General features: G+C 42.5%; 1 long non-coding RNA gene across 1 annotated transcript; it reads left to right on the top strand.

Annotated features, from left to right (window-relative positions):
• The first annotated feature begins 7,250 nt into the window (after positions 1-7,250).
• LOC117064521 lies at positions 7,251-14,272 on the top strand. The gene is made up of 4 exons (XR_004429511.1): positions 7,251-7,486; positions 10,351-10,438; positions 11,726-11,851; positions 14,138-14,272. It is a non-coding gene; the product is annotated as an uncharacterized LOC117064521 (long non-coding RNA).
• Positions 14,273-16,826: the final 2,554 nt, after the last annotated feature.

The raw sequence follows: 16,826 nt of genomic DNA on the forward strand, positions 1-16,826 counted from the left end.
TGCTGGTGTTCAGCCTTCTGCTTAGCTGGAATTTTTAGTTTTGGGGTCTTTTGATGTTTCCTTAGGGAGTGATGGAATATTATTATTACCTTGACGTTACATACCTTGGAGGTTTTAGAACTTCTGGCTCATGTATCATTTATTGAGCACCTACTTCATACCAGACCCTGTGCTTAGTTCATGCACATGCATTATCTCAATAATTGTCTCTTGAGATGGATATCATATCTCTCCATTATGCAAACTGATATGTCAAGAAGTTAAGCTTCTTGTCCTAGCTAAAAGAAAGTAATGATTTTAAAATTGGAAGCTAAATATACATCTATTGACTATCTCAGAGCCCCCTCCCCAGGACTGTAGTTTTGCCCAACCATCAGAACCAGGAAGAAGCTGCCACTGGATCTGTGAACTGTAGCCACACAAACATGTCTGCAATAGTCCTACCTACACAAAATGTGAATGTGTCAGCATTTGCCCAGCTTCTTAATAAGGTGCCTGCCATTCTTCCCAGTCACTGGGAGCCCAAGAACAGCAGGAGCATTTATTTCTTCCTCTGCATGTGAAAATCTACAACTCAACCTCAATACATAACCCATGGCTAGTAAGGTGGACAAAAGAAGTACCTAGAGCCTACCAAAATAAGAAACATGCAAATGGTGTGTGAACCATCCTGTGTTACCAGCTATCCGATCAGCCCAGTGCTGACTTTCTTACTTGGCCTCTTGGGAAAGAGATAATGATCAAAGTAAACAATTTTACCACACGTTAGAAAGTTCTAGGTATGGGACAGTTAAATTCATGGAGAATACAACCATAAATTATTACTTTTTTTGATTATTTATGGACATATATGGTCTGGTTAATGCAGAGAATTAGAATATGAAAAGAACCATATTGAAGAATATTAGTCCTCAATGTGAAGACAAGCTGATCTCATCACCACCTCCAGCCACCTATATTTCTCTTATTGCAGCTAATCAGTATGGCCCACCATAGTGGGAATAATTATGATTACATAACTATGTATCTGAAATTTTATCAGGTTAGAATCTGCTCAGCCTTTTCCCAAATCCATGTCTCCCAATTTTGCTATCCATGTGGTCCACAAGAAATCACTGTTCTTCCAAGAACTGGTACAGAGATAGTCAAAGGTCACCAAGGGTCACCAAGTCATAGTGTAGTTCTCAAACTTTTCCACCAGAATCTCTCGAGAGCAGAGGGAGCCAATACATCACTTGGAGGGTGAGTCTAAAGGCCTTCAACAAGTGAATGGCTTCTTCAAAGTTTCATGCTTAAAACTTGTGATAATCTTTCATTTTTCCCTGTAAGTCCACATATTTCAATATAAAAATAATCTTTTATATTACTTATGTACTTAGAGCTGAAGCTTTAAGAATGCATCCTATGAATCTAGTATTTCAAGTGCTGCCTTACATTTTGAGGGTAGAAATATGGAATCTAATGTCCTCAGTTCTTATAAATCAGAGCAAAGGGTAGGAGAGAGAGGAAATGGATGAAAAGAAGCCATCTGGTCAACTGAATGGCAGAGCTAAATTTATTGTAAATTGATAATAAGAACAAACCCTAGCCTGCTCTATTTTAAAGAAGACTATGCAAATGTCTGTGCATTGTCTCCCAGTTACACGGGCAGTATAAGCACCATTTCACAGCAAGGAGCACTTGTCACGGGACTACTGAATGGCTCATTTCCCAGGCAGGCTGCTGGTCTGCAACCAGGAGGCTAACTCATGGGAATGTTTCTGCACTGACCCAGCCTGGAATTCCCCAGAGAACCTTCCGAGTCCCTCGTTCCCTCCTCAGCAGTGAGGTGGGGAGATGAGCCTCCCCCTGGGGTTCTCAGGCACCATGTCTCAGCTGCCCTTAGCTTGACAGGCTAGTCATCCCCCTGATTGGAGTCTTCACAGGGAACGGGCCCTAAAGTGTAGTAGAAGTGGCTGCCATGGTGAGGTCCTGTTACACATGCTTCGGGCTATTGCCACCAGGCCTTATCTGGCCATCTGTGCATATCTTTGAGGATAGTTGCCATGGCACCAGGCTGTGGGCAGTGGGAGAGGTGCTGGAAGGGAATTCAGAGCCTACATAACTCTGGGGTGAGTAACAGAAAGCGAGGAAGCACTACAGGGAGGGATAAGGAAGGTGCTAGAAGTTCTATGAGATCATGATGTCACAGGTAGTGCTGCTCCCTAAAGCTCTCTTAGAAAGAGCCACCAGTCTCCTTCCCTCACCAGACCTCCTTGGGCCATCATGGCTGCCTTGGGGTCTCAGCTGAGGCCACATGTTTGCCACCTGTCTTGTACCCTCCCATTTGCCATGGCTTCCAAGCCTGTCTTCCGCTCCGGCCTCACCAGTATACCACCCACCGTACCCTCTCCTTTCTGCTTTTAAAACCTGCTCTAGGAATATTCTCTGGAGATCCTGAAGGATTCCTTGATGCACTCATCTTGGCTCTCATGTCTATACAAGGATAAAATAGATGCATGTATATGTGTGTAAGGTGTTCTAGTTGTAAGCAGCAAGCCAGACCTGGAAATAAAAAATCAAAACAGAGTAAAACACTGAATCTAAAAAGAATTAAGGGAAAAACAATTTCTATGGTTTTCAAGTAAAGGAGGAAAGAATCTGCATGGGAGTGGAACCTCCGTTCCCTCCAGAATACTGGGGACCAAGGGTAGGGAAGGTTGCAATATCTTCTGGTATGAGGAAAAAAATCCAAAAAATGGAAAGAGAGGCAACAGAAAAAGGAACAGAGAAAAAAGGAAAAAGGGAGCTAACTCAAGAACAGGGGAAAGCAAGGTCACTTCATAGTCAGAGAGGCAATATTTTGAGTGATTTTGGAACAAAAATACGTTCAGACTTTGCCCACAACAGAATCTGAAGAGACTGAAAGTGAGATTTGAGTACAGAATAAACAACTGGGTTTTGAATGTTCTCCTCTGGGAGCTGGACAGAGGAACTGGAGCTCGGAGCCCAGGATGGCGATGATGACTAATATTTATACGGTGCATACTATATGTAGGCACTCTTCTCCACTCATACCATGTTTTAATCCCCTTAATGCTCACAGCAACTCTCTGAGAAGGCAATATGACTCTCCCCGACTATAGTTGTGAAACCTGGCCCCAGAGAGGGCAAACAGCTTGCCCAAGGTCACACAGCTAGTAAATGGGGCACCAAGGATTTGAACACAGGTGGTCTGACCCTGAGCCCAGCCTTCTTTACCACTACCCAGTAGTGTGTGTTCATAGTTACTCTCAGTAATCGTTTCCCAAAAGCAAAGTTACAAGTTTAAAAAAAGAAAGAAATGGGTGCAGACAAATTTCAAGCAGGCTTTAGAAAAGCAACCTATAAATGTGGGAGAGCTGGATAATTAACAATGCTCCACCACATGGGAGAGTGAGCAGGAGTCTCAGAGAAATCCCTGGCTTAGAACCTCTGACTTTCCTTTGTTCTTCAGTTGGTTCTGAGAATTGAGTAGGTAGAGGAAAGGTCTCCTAAGGGTATCATTGTCTCATAGCCCCACTGCTGCTTAAAAAGCCTCAGCCTTGAGTTTCTAAGTGTCCTTCAGTCTTCTTTAAAGACTTAAACTGGAGCCAGATGTGATAGCATGTGTCTGTAATCCCAGCTACTCAGGAGGCTGAGGCAGGAGGATCGCTTGAGCCCTGGAGTTCTGGGCTGTAGTGCACTATGTGGATCGACTGTCCACACTCAGTTTGGCATCAGTATGGTGACCTCCTGGGAGCAAGGGACCACCACATTGCCTAAAGATGGGCAAAATGGTCCAGGTCGAAAATGGAGCAGGTCAAAACTTGTGTGCTGATCAGTAACAGTGTTGTGTCTGTGAATAACCACTGCACTCAAGCCTGGGCAACATAGCGAGACCCTGGTCTCTTAGGAAAACAAAACCCTCAAACTGGAGCTGAAGACAAAAAAAAAAAAAACCCCACTCTATTGTAACAACTTAAAGAGTTGTTGACTAAGGATAAAGCACTCAAGTAGAACAGTATCAGGAATCATCCAGACACAGAATATACTGGGGTATTCTTCTTGGCTTTCTGACATCACACCCTCTATGTATCTTTTCTTCTTCCCCCTGGCCTTGAGGAGAAATTGCTGGGAGAAAGTTGCCACCAGAATCTCTGGCCAAAGACCTATCTTTTTTCTATTTCACAGTAGTCTAGGGGTATAGCATTTGGCATCCTCAGCTTTTCATCATCTTTGAGGGACCTTAGAAGCTACTGTGTACTTAGATTGCTTATTAAGTGTCTATGGCAGTTCTACAGATGTAAGTTCCTCGCTGGAAAAAATTTTTTTTTCCTTAAACTGAACCAAGCCTGTTGGTGTAAATGAAACCTCAGGAAAAAAAAAAAGAAAGAAAACACTCTTGTTCATTGTTATAGCTTTGCCTTTCTAGATGCTGCCATGTGACCAAGTTGGACAGGTGGGAATCACTAACCATCTACCTAAGAGAGGAGTGATAGGTGTACTTCAGCCTCAGGTTTCAAACCTTGAATTTCAGAGTTTCTGTAAATGGAGAGAGGCATTGTTTCTGATAAGTGTCTCTGATAAACCCACTTGGGAGGAAATAAAATCTTGTTACATGACTGGCTTTCCTTTTTAGTTTTGCTTTTTCCCTTCCTTTTGGTAGCACTGATTCTGGGGGGAACATGCTGTTTTCACTGGGTGTTTATGAAGAAATATTTTGTTTTGTAAACTCAATTCAGTGAGGAGTGGTTCTCAACTGTGACGTCAGGACTCACTGATGAGTCTCAATAAGTCATAGGGAGTATCACAAATAAGTCGTTACTCATCATAAAATACCAAGGTGTCAGAATGAGTTCCATTATAAAAGACAAACTACAGCTAACTCAATATTCTCACCATTTCAAAGTCATTCATAAACTCATATATTCCAGTGTGTTTTCTTAAATGACAGAAAAAGAGACAGAATTACAGCCAGTGAGTGGAATGATATACCCTCAAAATACAACCATGGGCCACCTCACAACCATCAGGATGATTACAATAACAAGCAAAAAATACAAAAAACAACAAAGCAGAAAATAAAGTGAGAATATGGAGAAATTAGAAATGCCTGTGCACTGCTGGTGGGAATGTAAAATGCTACAGCCACTCTGAAAAGCAATATGGTGGCTCCTCAAAAAATTGAAAATAGAATCACCATGTGATGTAGCAATTCCATTTCTGGGTATATACCCAAAAGAATTGAAAGCAAGGTCTTGAAGAAATATTTGAACACCCACATTTATAGCAGTATTATTCACCATAACCGAATGGTGGAAGTAACCCAAATGTCTGCCAACGGATGAATGAATAAACAAAATGTGGTACATATGTACAACAGAATATTATTCAGCCTTAAAAAAGGAGGAAATTCTGACACACACAACAATATGGATGAACCTTGAGGACATGATGTTAAGTAAGATAAGCCAGTCATAAAAGGAAAAATACTATATGAGAGTTACAGACAGAAAGCAGAGGGGTAGTTGATAATATGAAGTTGTTGTTTAATGGGTACAGAGTTTCTATTTTGCAAGATGAAAACCGTTCTGGAAACTGGCTACACAGTAATATGAATGTATTTGACACTACTGCACTGTATAACTCAAAAATGGCTAATATGATCAACTTAATGCTATGTCCATTTTACCACAATTTTAGATGTTTGTAATTTTTCAAAAAAGAGAACTACAACCATGGGCCCATGGAGTGTTTTGCCTGTGAAGCCTCACCCAGCACACATTCATGGTGGAGAAACTACTTTAGACAATAGAGTATTGGGAAGTTGCAGAGTATTGCTAAGACCATCTTTTCTTACCCTCCTTTTTCTTCACCTCCTTCCTCATAGTCTGTGTAAATTTATCACCAAAGCCCATTATTTGCAGAATCTTGCCGACTTGCCCTTTCTTTTCTGCCAATGCAATCTCCATCCTCTGATACAATCTACATTCTAAATCATCTCCTTGATTCTAGTTTTCCCTTCCCCTCCAATTCTTTCCTATGCCACTCCCATTCAAGTGTTTCTAAAAGAGCCCTTATCCCATGTCTTTAGCTTGTCCAATAAGATATAATAATTCCTCTTTAATTACTGCATCGGGTCTAATCTCAATACCTTTTACGAGCAGACCCTGTTTTCTGTTGCTTTCTTCCATGGACTTTCATCCTAACTGGAACAGATTCTTCATCAGTCTCACCTCTGTGCCTCATGCTAAATCTCGCCATCTTGAAATATAGTAGATCCCTGATTTCATGTATTTGAAAGCCACCTGTAAGGCCTATGGCCTGTCCTTATCTGTCATGAATCTAAGCCCTGCACCCTGGAGTGGAGGCATGAGTCACTCAGCTAGGAGGGAACCTGCCATCCTCTGCATCTCAACATTGCCTTGTGGTTCTCTGCTTGTCATTTCAGAGGCAAAAACTCTCTTTGTGTTTGACTGTTTTGTGGAAGAAATTATCACGATATTGGTGTAATCAGAAGCTCACAAATGTCAGGGACCTATCAGACTTCCTTTTTCTTTTCCACAATTTAAGCTTTTCTTCTTCCTGGAAGCTTTTCCTAGGGACTCTGGCACTTGGTGTTCTCTCTCCTTTCTCTTTTCCAATGGCAAGAAAGGAACTTCTGACCTGCAAACAGGTAGCATAAGCTTCTATATAATGTCTATCTGACATAGTTTCTAAATTGATTTATTTGAATAAACCTTATCACTTCAACCACAGTGTAGACTTTTTTGAAGATTAGAAACTAGGTCCTCTATATCTCTTGCCTTCACATCACCAAGCACAAAGCTGGACACATTGCAGGTGCTCAATAAATACCATAAATTGTTGATCTAGAAATAATACACTAAGGTCTCAAAACAGTACATGACAGCCATGGAGAAGCAATGCTGTATATTGATCCTCCTAGAGAGACACGTGTCTTCAAGGAGATATGGCCCCTTTCAAACAGCCACCTCAGTTCTCTTTTACTGCCCTATCCTTTCACCAGGTTTCTCCTTTCAACTTTGAGAGTTGACTGACACGGGCTTAGGATACTTAATCATTCTGGAATTCTGTATCAGCATTGAATCATGAGTGGGGAAATTCTAAGAAATTTATTTCTCTTTTTCTTTTCATATTTTCCTCATTCCAAAGTGGAACTAAATCGAGGTTACCTAGCAACCCAGGGCTCTGTGAAGATTCATTATTCTATAAAATTCCACCACCTTACAAACACAAAATGTTACATAGTTGCACAGTTACCCCGGCTTCTGAGATGAAGAATATTATTGAAGTCAAATCTGGTGGCTATCACCCTTCATGGAACTCAGGGCAACACTTAGGTACCTCTAACCAGGAAAGAATCTCTGAGAAATAGGTGGCAGGTTCTCTAGCAGCATAAGACTTGACAAGCACCATCCGTAAGTCCTGACAGCAGTGGATGACTAGTCAGGAACCTGTCCAGGTAAGCCCACACCCTGGCGGGGCTCTGCTAAATGGTTCCAATGGCTTGGAGGCCTTACTGAACACTAGGAATTGATTTCTATTGAAAACAAAAATGAGGCCGGGCGCGGTGGCTCAAGCCTGTAATCCCAGCACTTTGGGAGGCCGAGACGGGCGGATCACAAGGTCAGGAGATCGAGACCATCCTGGCGAACACAGTGAAACCCTGTCTCTACTAAAAATACAAAAAACTAGCTGGGCGAGGTGGCGGGCGCCTGTAGTCCCAGCTACTTGGGAGGCTGAGGCAGGAGAATGGCGGGAACCCGGGAGGCGGAGCTTGCAGTGAGCTGAGATCCGGCCACTGCACTCCAGCCTGGGCGACAGAGCGAGACTCCGCCTCAAAAAAAAAAAAAAAAAAAAAAAAAAAAAAAAAAGAAAACAAAAATGAAAATGAGAAACAATCAAAATCAGGGCTCCTTCCAACCCTGGCTCAGTAGCCCTTTGTTTTGCATATTCTCTATGCAAGATGGTGAAATGTAGAGATATAATTAGAATATCAAGGCTAATGAAACTAATCATTTCAAATTAAGCCCATATACAACTGTGGCACCACAAAACTGCCTTCTTGTCCCTGCTATCTTGGAGGAACATCCCAGATGCACAGGAAAAATTAGCTCTCTTTTCTGGAAATTAAAATGGTAAAATGCCTAATGCACAGAACATACTTCATAAATCTTAAGTGAGCCAAACAAGGCTTTTATGCCCTGACAGCAATCTTTCATGAGCTGGACAATTGTCCCCTGTGTGAGGCAGTGAAGTCTGGCTAGCACCCTGCACATAGGAATATCAAGGTCCCTTTTCCCTTTCTTGCTTTGCCTCCTCAACCACACTCTCCCCTTTGTAGTATCTGTGTCACTAAGAAAACCATGGTAACATCAGTGCCTCTGTTGAGCATGGTGACCACTCAAAAGAGGGAGAGTGAGTTCAGCCTATCATTTGAGATCCGAGTATGATTGGGGAAATATCCTGAAATAGTCCATGATTTGAAGAAATGGATAGATTGCTAGAATAATATGCTAGATGGTAGTCAAATTACTAACTGCAGAATTGATTTGATAAAATTCTCATCATGTCTCCTAATTTAGGGGAAATATTAGGTCTGATGAATGAGTAAAATTCCCAGGTGAAAGAATTTGGTCTGTAAGATTTGGCAACACCCTGAGGTTTGCCATATCTGATGGTCTGGCTTTAGTGGCAGCATCTAGTGAAGGCCCAGGTGTCCTTCTGACAACCTTTACCGCCTACCATTTTGTCCTTACTCATGTTGAATCACTACGCACAGGCTGTTGAATTCAGCTGTCTGTGGAAAAATTATACCAACCACATGGTTAGACAGAAGGAATACAATATATTGCTTAATTTGTATCTACAAAGCTAAGCAACATGAAAAAAAAAAAAAAAGCCTGCTCAGTCACTTCCATGAGGACAAATGAAGACACTTCAAGGTAACCTTAGACCAAACACATATTAATCTATAATCAGATGCCATTCAAAATAATAAAAGACATTGACTTGAATCTTAGAGCTGATGCAACTGAGTGTGTCACCTCAGTATTCATCAAGTAGGGGGTTGTTTATTGGGAGGGCTTGGGCTTGCCAATCAGAAGTCTTGGCTGATTCTAGAACTTCCTTGTTCTCTTTCTTCAGGTCAGTTACTTTCCTTGTAAAAGTGTCTCCTTCTTAGTAGCTATCAACTCCTTCTTTGTAGAGTCATTTCTTTTACTTCTTTGTATTCCTTCCACTACAAAATACAAACCCTTGTTCATAGTTGGACTCTGGTAAATATTTTCTGAAAGAACAAATGGATGAAAGGAGGATGATTTATGATATGTCCCCGGTTGCTGGAAGAATGGGGAAAAAATGTATCACCTTGAAAAGTTAATAGATAACAAATACAAGAATTTTATTTGTAAAAAGTCAATAGATAATAAATACAAGAAGTTGTATTCATGATAAGTAGATGCTACTATTTTATCAATGTCCCAAAGAAATAAATGTGTCCAAAGAACATTTATTTGACCAATTCAATCAACTAACCAGAAATTCAGTTGAAACATCAGTTTGACAGGTATTGACTGCAGTGGCTGGGTAGTATAGTTGATCTCATTGGCCCTTTTGAGGTCCACATTTTAGTGGTGACCCAGTATTCCTCTCGGAAACCAGAAGGAAAGGAAAAGGGAGGTGAGGCTTTAGCTATGCCATGATGTGGTTCAGAGAATATTGGATGAGAGCTAGTAGACCTGGTTTCTCCTCAGTCTTGGGGAGGGGCTTCCTGGCCATTGCTATGTGACCTCCCTCTCAGGACAGTACACTAAGAAGAGACAGGGCAAAGAGCTAGTCTGAAAGAGAGTGGACTATTGTCTGCTGGTCCCAGATCCATGCCATTCTTCCATGCCTTCCTCTTGCTAGAGGAAGGCTAAAAGATAGGAGGAAGAAGGCTTTTTTGTCTGCTACTGGTAGAGCCACCAGTAACAGTAGTACCGAGATCAGCAACTATGTGCTCTGGCAGCTCCATGGGTAACACTGAGCTTTAGCGGTGTCCGTCCTGGTTTCGCCAGCATCAAAATGTGGTGTCCGGGGTTCCTGGTCAGAGGGAACAGCATAGATCTCACTGTAGCAATGGTAGCAGCAGTAGCATCTTTAGAAACTCAGCAGACAGTATGGGCTTGCAGGTTTCAACCCAGGTTGAAAAAACCCAACTTCCTGATCTCTGGGGCACATTTCCCTCTCTATGTGCTTCCCCAGTCCATCTAACACCTTTGTAACCTTTCTCCATTAATTCCTTCTGTTTGAAACATCCAGAATAGTTTCTGTTTTTCCGTCTAGATAATGATTGATACACCTCCCATGTCCCACCTCTCACCCACAACAGGATCAAAGTGTTGGGGGAGCCACAGCCTGCTTCACCTACAAAGTAAGATAGAAAGACAACTGAACAGTACCACACCTTACAAAGTTCAACCCCATTTTGAAAATTAGGAAATTTGATAAGCCACCCTTAAGTCAGCCAGCTACTGGGGATATGTACTCACGGTGGTGCTGTGAGATCCCCCATGAGGACTGAAGGATTTATCCCACAGAAGCTGGAATTTGCTCCCAAAAGACCATCCCCAGCTGTAGGTCCTCTTCAGGATTTGTCTAGGCTTATGAAAACTAGGCAGAGGCAGCCCCGACCCAATGACTGATCAGCAGGGAGTTATAAAGGCCCAAGCTCATATTCCAACAATGAAGCGCCATACCAGCTCCAGAGCTTCCCATGGAGTTAGCTGAGACCTTTGCTGGGACTACATCACAGCTCAACTTCTCCCTCGTCCCAATCTGCCCACTTCCCTTCTCTTCCATGGGAGTTTATCCCAAGAGCATTCCCTAATAAGCGTACATACTCATCTCTGCCTCAGAGCCTGCTGCCAAAGAGACATATATGTGTGCTGGAGCTGCCACAACAAAGTGCCACTGATGAGGAGGCCTAAACAGCACAGAGTTATTGGCTTACAGTTCTGCAGGCTGGAAATCCAAGATCAAAGTGTCCACAGCATTGGTTCCTTCTGAGGGCTGTGAAGGAAGGAATTGCTCCAGGCCTCTCCCCTTGGCTGATAGAGAACTGTCTTTATGTTCATATGGCAGTCTCAATGTATATAGATCTGTCTCCAAGTTTCCCCCCCACCGATCTTTTTATTTTATTTTATTTTATTTTATTTTTGAGACAGAGTCTTGCTCTGTCACCCAGGCTGGAGTGCAGTGGTGTAATCTCAGCTCACTGCAACCTCCACCTTTCGGGTTCAAGCTGTTCTCCTGCCTCATCCTCCCAAGTAGCTGGGACTACAGGCATGCACCACCACACCCAGCTGATTTTTGTATTTTTAGTAGAGATGGGTTTTCACCATGTTGGCCAGGATGGTCTTGATCTCTTGACCTTGTGATCTGCCCACCTCGACCTCCCAAAGTGCTGGGATTACAGGCATGAGTCACTGTGGCCAGCCCAAATTTCCCCTTTTTGTAAGGACGTCAGTCATATTGGATTAGGGCCCACCCTAATGACCTCATTTTAACTTGATTGCCTCTATAATACCTTATCTCCAAACAAGGGCATGCTGAGATACTGGGGGTTAGGACTTCACCACATAATTTGTGAGGGTTGGGGGGAAAATTCAACCCATAACAGGACCCAACCTGCAAACATATCAATTTTCTTTTCAACTAGGAGGCCATTGACATGGATCTGCCACCTTTCTCAGCCTTTCCCCAGATTTAAGTCCGGTCACATCAAGTTGCCGTATTAAAGGGTCTGCCCACTCAAAAGGAGAAAGTGCAAAAGATGCTCAGCAAGGTTAGTTATGGGTTCCCCAATACAGGCTGGCAATATTTTAATCAAGAACGACAGAGTCTGGTTCCCAGGCTAGAGGGAAAGCTGAAATGGGGCATCTATTGGGAAATATGCATTTACAGGGAAGCTATTTCTTACACACAGCTGGGTGATGAGAAATGTGGCTGAAACATTCACCTCTGGAAGGGTGTCTGGGAGTCTAACATAATTAGGCTCTTACGTCCTTTGTTCCCAAAATTGATAACAGTATGACAATGAATAAAGGCGGGAGGAGGAAGGTACAGGCAAATAGATGTTAGATTTTTTTTTTTTTTTTTACTAGAAAAGGAGCAATTTTCTTTTTTTTTTTCTTCTTCTTCTTTTTTATTTATTTTGAGACAGAGTCTCGCTCTATCACCCAGGCTGGAGTGCAGTGGCATGATCTTGGCTCGCTGCAATTTTCACCTCCCAGGTTCAAGCGATTCTCCTGCCTCAGCCTCCCGAGTAGTTGGGATTACAGGCACGTGCCACCACACTCAGCTAATTTTTGTATTTTTAGTAGAGATGGGGTTTCACCATGTTGGCCAGGCTGGTCTCAAACTCCTGGCCTCAAGTAATCCACTGGCCTTGGCCTCCAAAGTGCTGGGATTATAGGTGTAAACCATCATGCCCAGCCCTATTTTTTCAAATTACTGATAGAGTTATCATGGCATTCCTATGTTTTTCTCCGCATACACATTGCCTTGGTTTCAAGTTGAAAATGCAAAGATGCATTGCTGTAGAAAGCATTGTCACGGTAAAATGCCTTGAGAGTCAGCATTTTGTTAGTGGGGGCAGGGCAGCAGGAAATGTGGGCTATAGAGAAATTTATGCATGAATGCTTAAAAGCAACCTAAAGCCAGCCTGCACTTTGGAACTCAAGTTGGTGTTACAGTCTGTATCTGGAGCCATCAAAACCATGCTGGGATGGGGCATTTGAAGGAGTACAAACAGGCAGGGTTACAATCTGGCCCTGGGCCCTAAATCCCAAGAACACTGGCCTCAAAAACATCAGAAAGCAATGGAGGTCTGAGAATCAAGTGCAAATGTGCTCATGTGCCAAGAAAACCTAAGACGGCTATTTTCACAGCATATTGGGGCTTGGCCAGGTTCCAGAAACCATCAGCAAAGTAGCCTGCCCTGATACTTCAAAGGAAGAAGTCGTACTGATAAATCCTGCCCACGCTTTCCACCGCACACACTTCATCTTGAGGTATATAATACTACAACAATGAGTCACTGGGCTGGAGCCTGAGGCCTGTCCACAGGACAGAAAGAAAGAAAAAAAGTCTCTCACATCTGTTGTCTAGGGCAATTCCCCTCACTCTTCAAAACTGCATAAAAACAGAATAATAAAAACTGTCACAGGACAAATGAGTTATGGCCTGGTTTACCTGTACAGTGTCCCTTAGTAGAACTATAACGAAGTTGGCCCACCATTTTTCTTCACCACATTTTATCACATTTTGATAAAATTCATCAGACAGGGAGGAACCAATCTACTTTATTCCTTAGATTGAGCTCAGATATCTCAGGAGGACTTTAAACCATGAGACAAGCTAAGAGCTTTTCTTTAACATACTCACACACTCATACCTTTCTCAGGAGATCTGAAACTTGGAAAGCCTCTGTCTTCTGAATTGTATTCAGTATAAATGAAAATTCAGCATATATTCACAAGAATGCCCAAGGTAAAGAATATCAAGCCTAGGTGTCATGGACGAGAAGAAAGCAACAAGGGGATGCCGAGGTCAAGGGTAGGGCCTTTGCTTCTTCGTGGGGGTTGGGGAGGGAGAAATCATAAAAATTCCTTTGCTATAAATTCTGCACTATCTGGACTGCTCACGGGCTGACTGGCAACTTGATCAGGCAATTGACTTTTCCCATCTGGTCATTTAGTGAGGGTCTACAGAAAGATAGTGGAAATCGTCTACATCTTTTGCTGGGTAAGACAGGCAAGTCAACAAATGCAGTGACTGCAGAGTATGCTGGAGGCTAAAGTCGTAAGAGACATTTGTTTAGATGTGTTCATGTGACCATGTTTGCTTTGGGACAGTTTTTTGGGCACACAGACACATCTCCACCCACTCCTTTACCCCTACCCCACTCCCACCCCCACCTCACTTTCTTCTTAAGACTATAGTTATGCATAACCGCTAAGAGTAAACACTTTCCAGATGACCTACACAAAAATCCTTCTCCAAAGACTCTTCTTGGTTTCAGGTGAGTTCTCATTTTCCTTTCACTCAAGTTTTTGTTTGTCTCCCCCAGGGTACCAAACGCAGTCAGATGATGCTCCCTGACAGCATCCGAGAGCAAGCCTCACCACCACCTCTGTCAATAAAAAAGAAAACGAGGAGTCGCCAATTTGTCTATTTAAAGATGCCAATAAAATCCTGCACAGAACTTTAGTCAACAAGACTATTTCAGAAGGGGTGGCCAGCAGCGTGGCCTTTCACTGGCAAGGGCCACCTTTGTCATCACTTAAGAAATAAAACCTGCCAAGTTTTCTGTGAGGCTCTCAATAAATCTTACTGAGTAATTCCATACACATCAGCCATCCTAACTTGAGGAAAGCCAACTCGGTGAGCATTATGTTGATTTACCAAGATAAGGAGCCTAGAGTTTATGGCAAGAAGTTCTTGAGGCTCCTCAGGGAGTGTCAAACAGTCCATACCACAGGCAGGGGAGGAAGAAAATTATAGCTCTCCTTCAACACCTCCAGATCCCGGGATCCTGCCACCTGTCAGAGCAGAGGGACAGTGGGTGCTGGCGTGGCCCACAAGATGCCTCCAAGGAGAGAGGCACTGAGACAGGGGTTGCACTGGGGTTTCTAAATTCTGGGAGCTGAGAGTCAGATCCAGGATACACACTGGGGTTCCCATTGCCTAGCCCTAAAACATGGCAGTTGTGGTTAGCTCTGGTGAAGCAAAAAGACCACCAGATGGAATTCAGAAAATTGGTTCTAATTCTACTAACTCTACCACTTACAGCTTTTTAGAACTTGAGCAAATTACTTGATTTTTTTCTGAGTTTCATTCTTTATACAGTTCTTATGATGACTAAATAAATAGATATTCAATATTAATAGGTAGTTTGTTAAGCATTTCCTGTAAGCCAACGACAGTGCTAAGAACACAAATATCCTAGTGTTCAGATAGGAATTGTAAAGGGTGGAGACTGAGTAACTTGCCCAGAGCTACACAGTTAAAACATGGCAGATATCTTATACATATTCTGGTTATTTTGTTTATCATTTTAGAACCACAAGAACACCTCAGCTACCACTATAACATATGATTTTTTTTAATCCAGTGACAATTTTATTTTTTGGTTGTTTGTTGGCAGAACTCAAAACTTATAAAAAGCTTCACCCAGGATAGCCATTGTTGTGTGATAAAGTTGGGAGATTGATTACAATGACAGTGACATTGTGATATTATTTTTGTTTTGTGTTGTTAGTGGCCAGATCTTTTACAAATACCTGGAAACTAGTGTGGCTTCTGGTTCTAGCTATTTGGTAACAGCTCTGAGGTTGAATAAATTGGAGGTGAGAATGTGACAGTGAAAGGTGGCTTGGGAACACCCAGGGTCTAAAATAAAGCTTAGAAAATACACCACGCCTTTATAGAAAAAAACAGATTTCTGTTTTATAAGGGAAAGATTGGCAGGAATTCCAGGCCAGCTGCCCCCAAGAAAGAGGTAACTATTTAAGCCAATAAGGTTTCCATCTACACAAACGCCCAAGTGGAAACCAGCCAACCAGAGTTTGTAGTTCTGTGGCAGAGAATCTCTGAAATCACCGCTGTGTTCTGAAATCCCAGAACAGAGGCCTCCTAAGCTTGCCGGGCCACTCAGCCTCAAAGAGCCTCATTTCTACTTCTCTAAGATGTAGGGATTACACCATGCAAAATGGTCTAACCAAAGAATAGATTTCTTTGAGGTTTCTTTCTGTTCCAAAATTCTGAGATTCTTAATTATGTTGAGGAAGCCACTTTGAAGCCACTTTAGATAAAATAATCAGAATCCAAAACAAAGTTCGACTTTCAGCCAAGCATAATATTCCTGACACTTTACACCAAGCTTGTCCAACCCGTGGCCTGTGGACCACATGCAGCCCAGGACAGCTTTGAATTTGGCCCATAAACTTCCTTAAAACATTATGAGATTTTTTTTTTTTTAAGCTCATCAACTATCATTAGTGTTAGTGTATTTTATGTGTGGCCCAAGACAATTCTTCTTCCAGTGTGGCCCAGGGAAGTCAAAATATTGGACACACCTGCTCTACAGTGTGTATTTTCTTTCAGTGTCTTAAAAGGAAGACATTTCAAAATCCCTACATTTTTCTTCTTTTTCTTCTCCCTCTCCTCCTCCTCCTTCATCTTGTTTGCCATCATTATCATCATGATTGTACTTAGGGTGTTTGTTTAATGTGTTATGTTTTTACAGAAAGTGCCTTCTGCAAGCCACTGCTCCTACTGACCTAGTAGTGGAAAGTAAACTAAGTGCCACAGAACTCCAAGCATCCTCACATGTGTACTGAACAGGAAAACTGTGGAGTGCCTGCCCGCCAACAGACCCAAGGGAAGGGGTTCTTGCTAGGTTCAGATCAGGTGACTCTCCTTCCTGATTCACAGATGATTGGTCTGAGCCCTGTATTAGTCAGAGTTCTCTAGAAGGACAGAATTAATGGAATATATATATATATGAGTTTATTAAGTATTAACCCACATGATCACAAGGTCCCACAACAGGCCATCTGCAGGCTGAGAAGCAAGGAGAGCCAGTCTGAGTTCCAAAACTGAAGAACCTGGAGTATGATGTTTGAGGGCAGAAAGCATCCAGCATGGGAGAAAGATGTAGGCTGGGAGACTAGGCCAGTCTCTCTTTTCACATTTTCCTGCCTGCTTGTATTCTAGCCGTGCTGGCAGCCGATTAGATATCAGATTAAGGATGGGTC

The sequence above is a fragment of the Trachypithecus francoisi genome, unplaced genomic scaffold (genome assembly GCF_009764315.1).
Source record: "Trachypithecus francoisi isolate TF-2019V2 unplaced genomic scaffold, Tfra_2.0 Lachesis_group2, whole genome shotgun sequence".
Lineage (NCBI taxonomy): Eukaryota > Metazoa > Chordata > Mammalia > Primates > Cercopithecidae > Trachypithecus > Trachypithecus francoisi.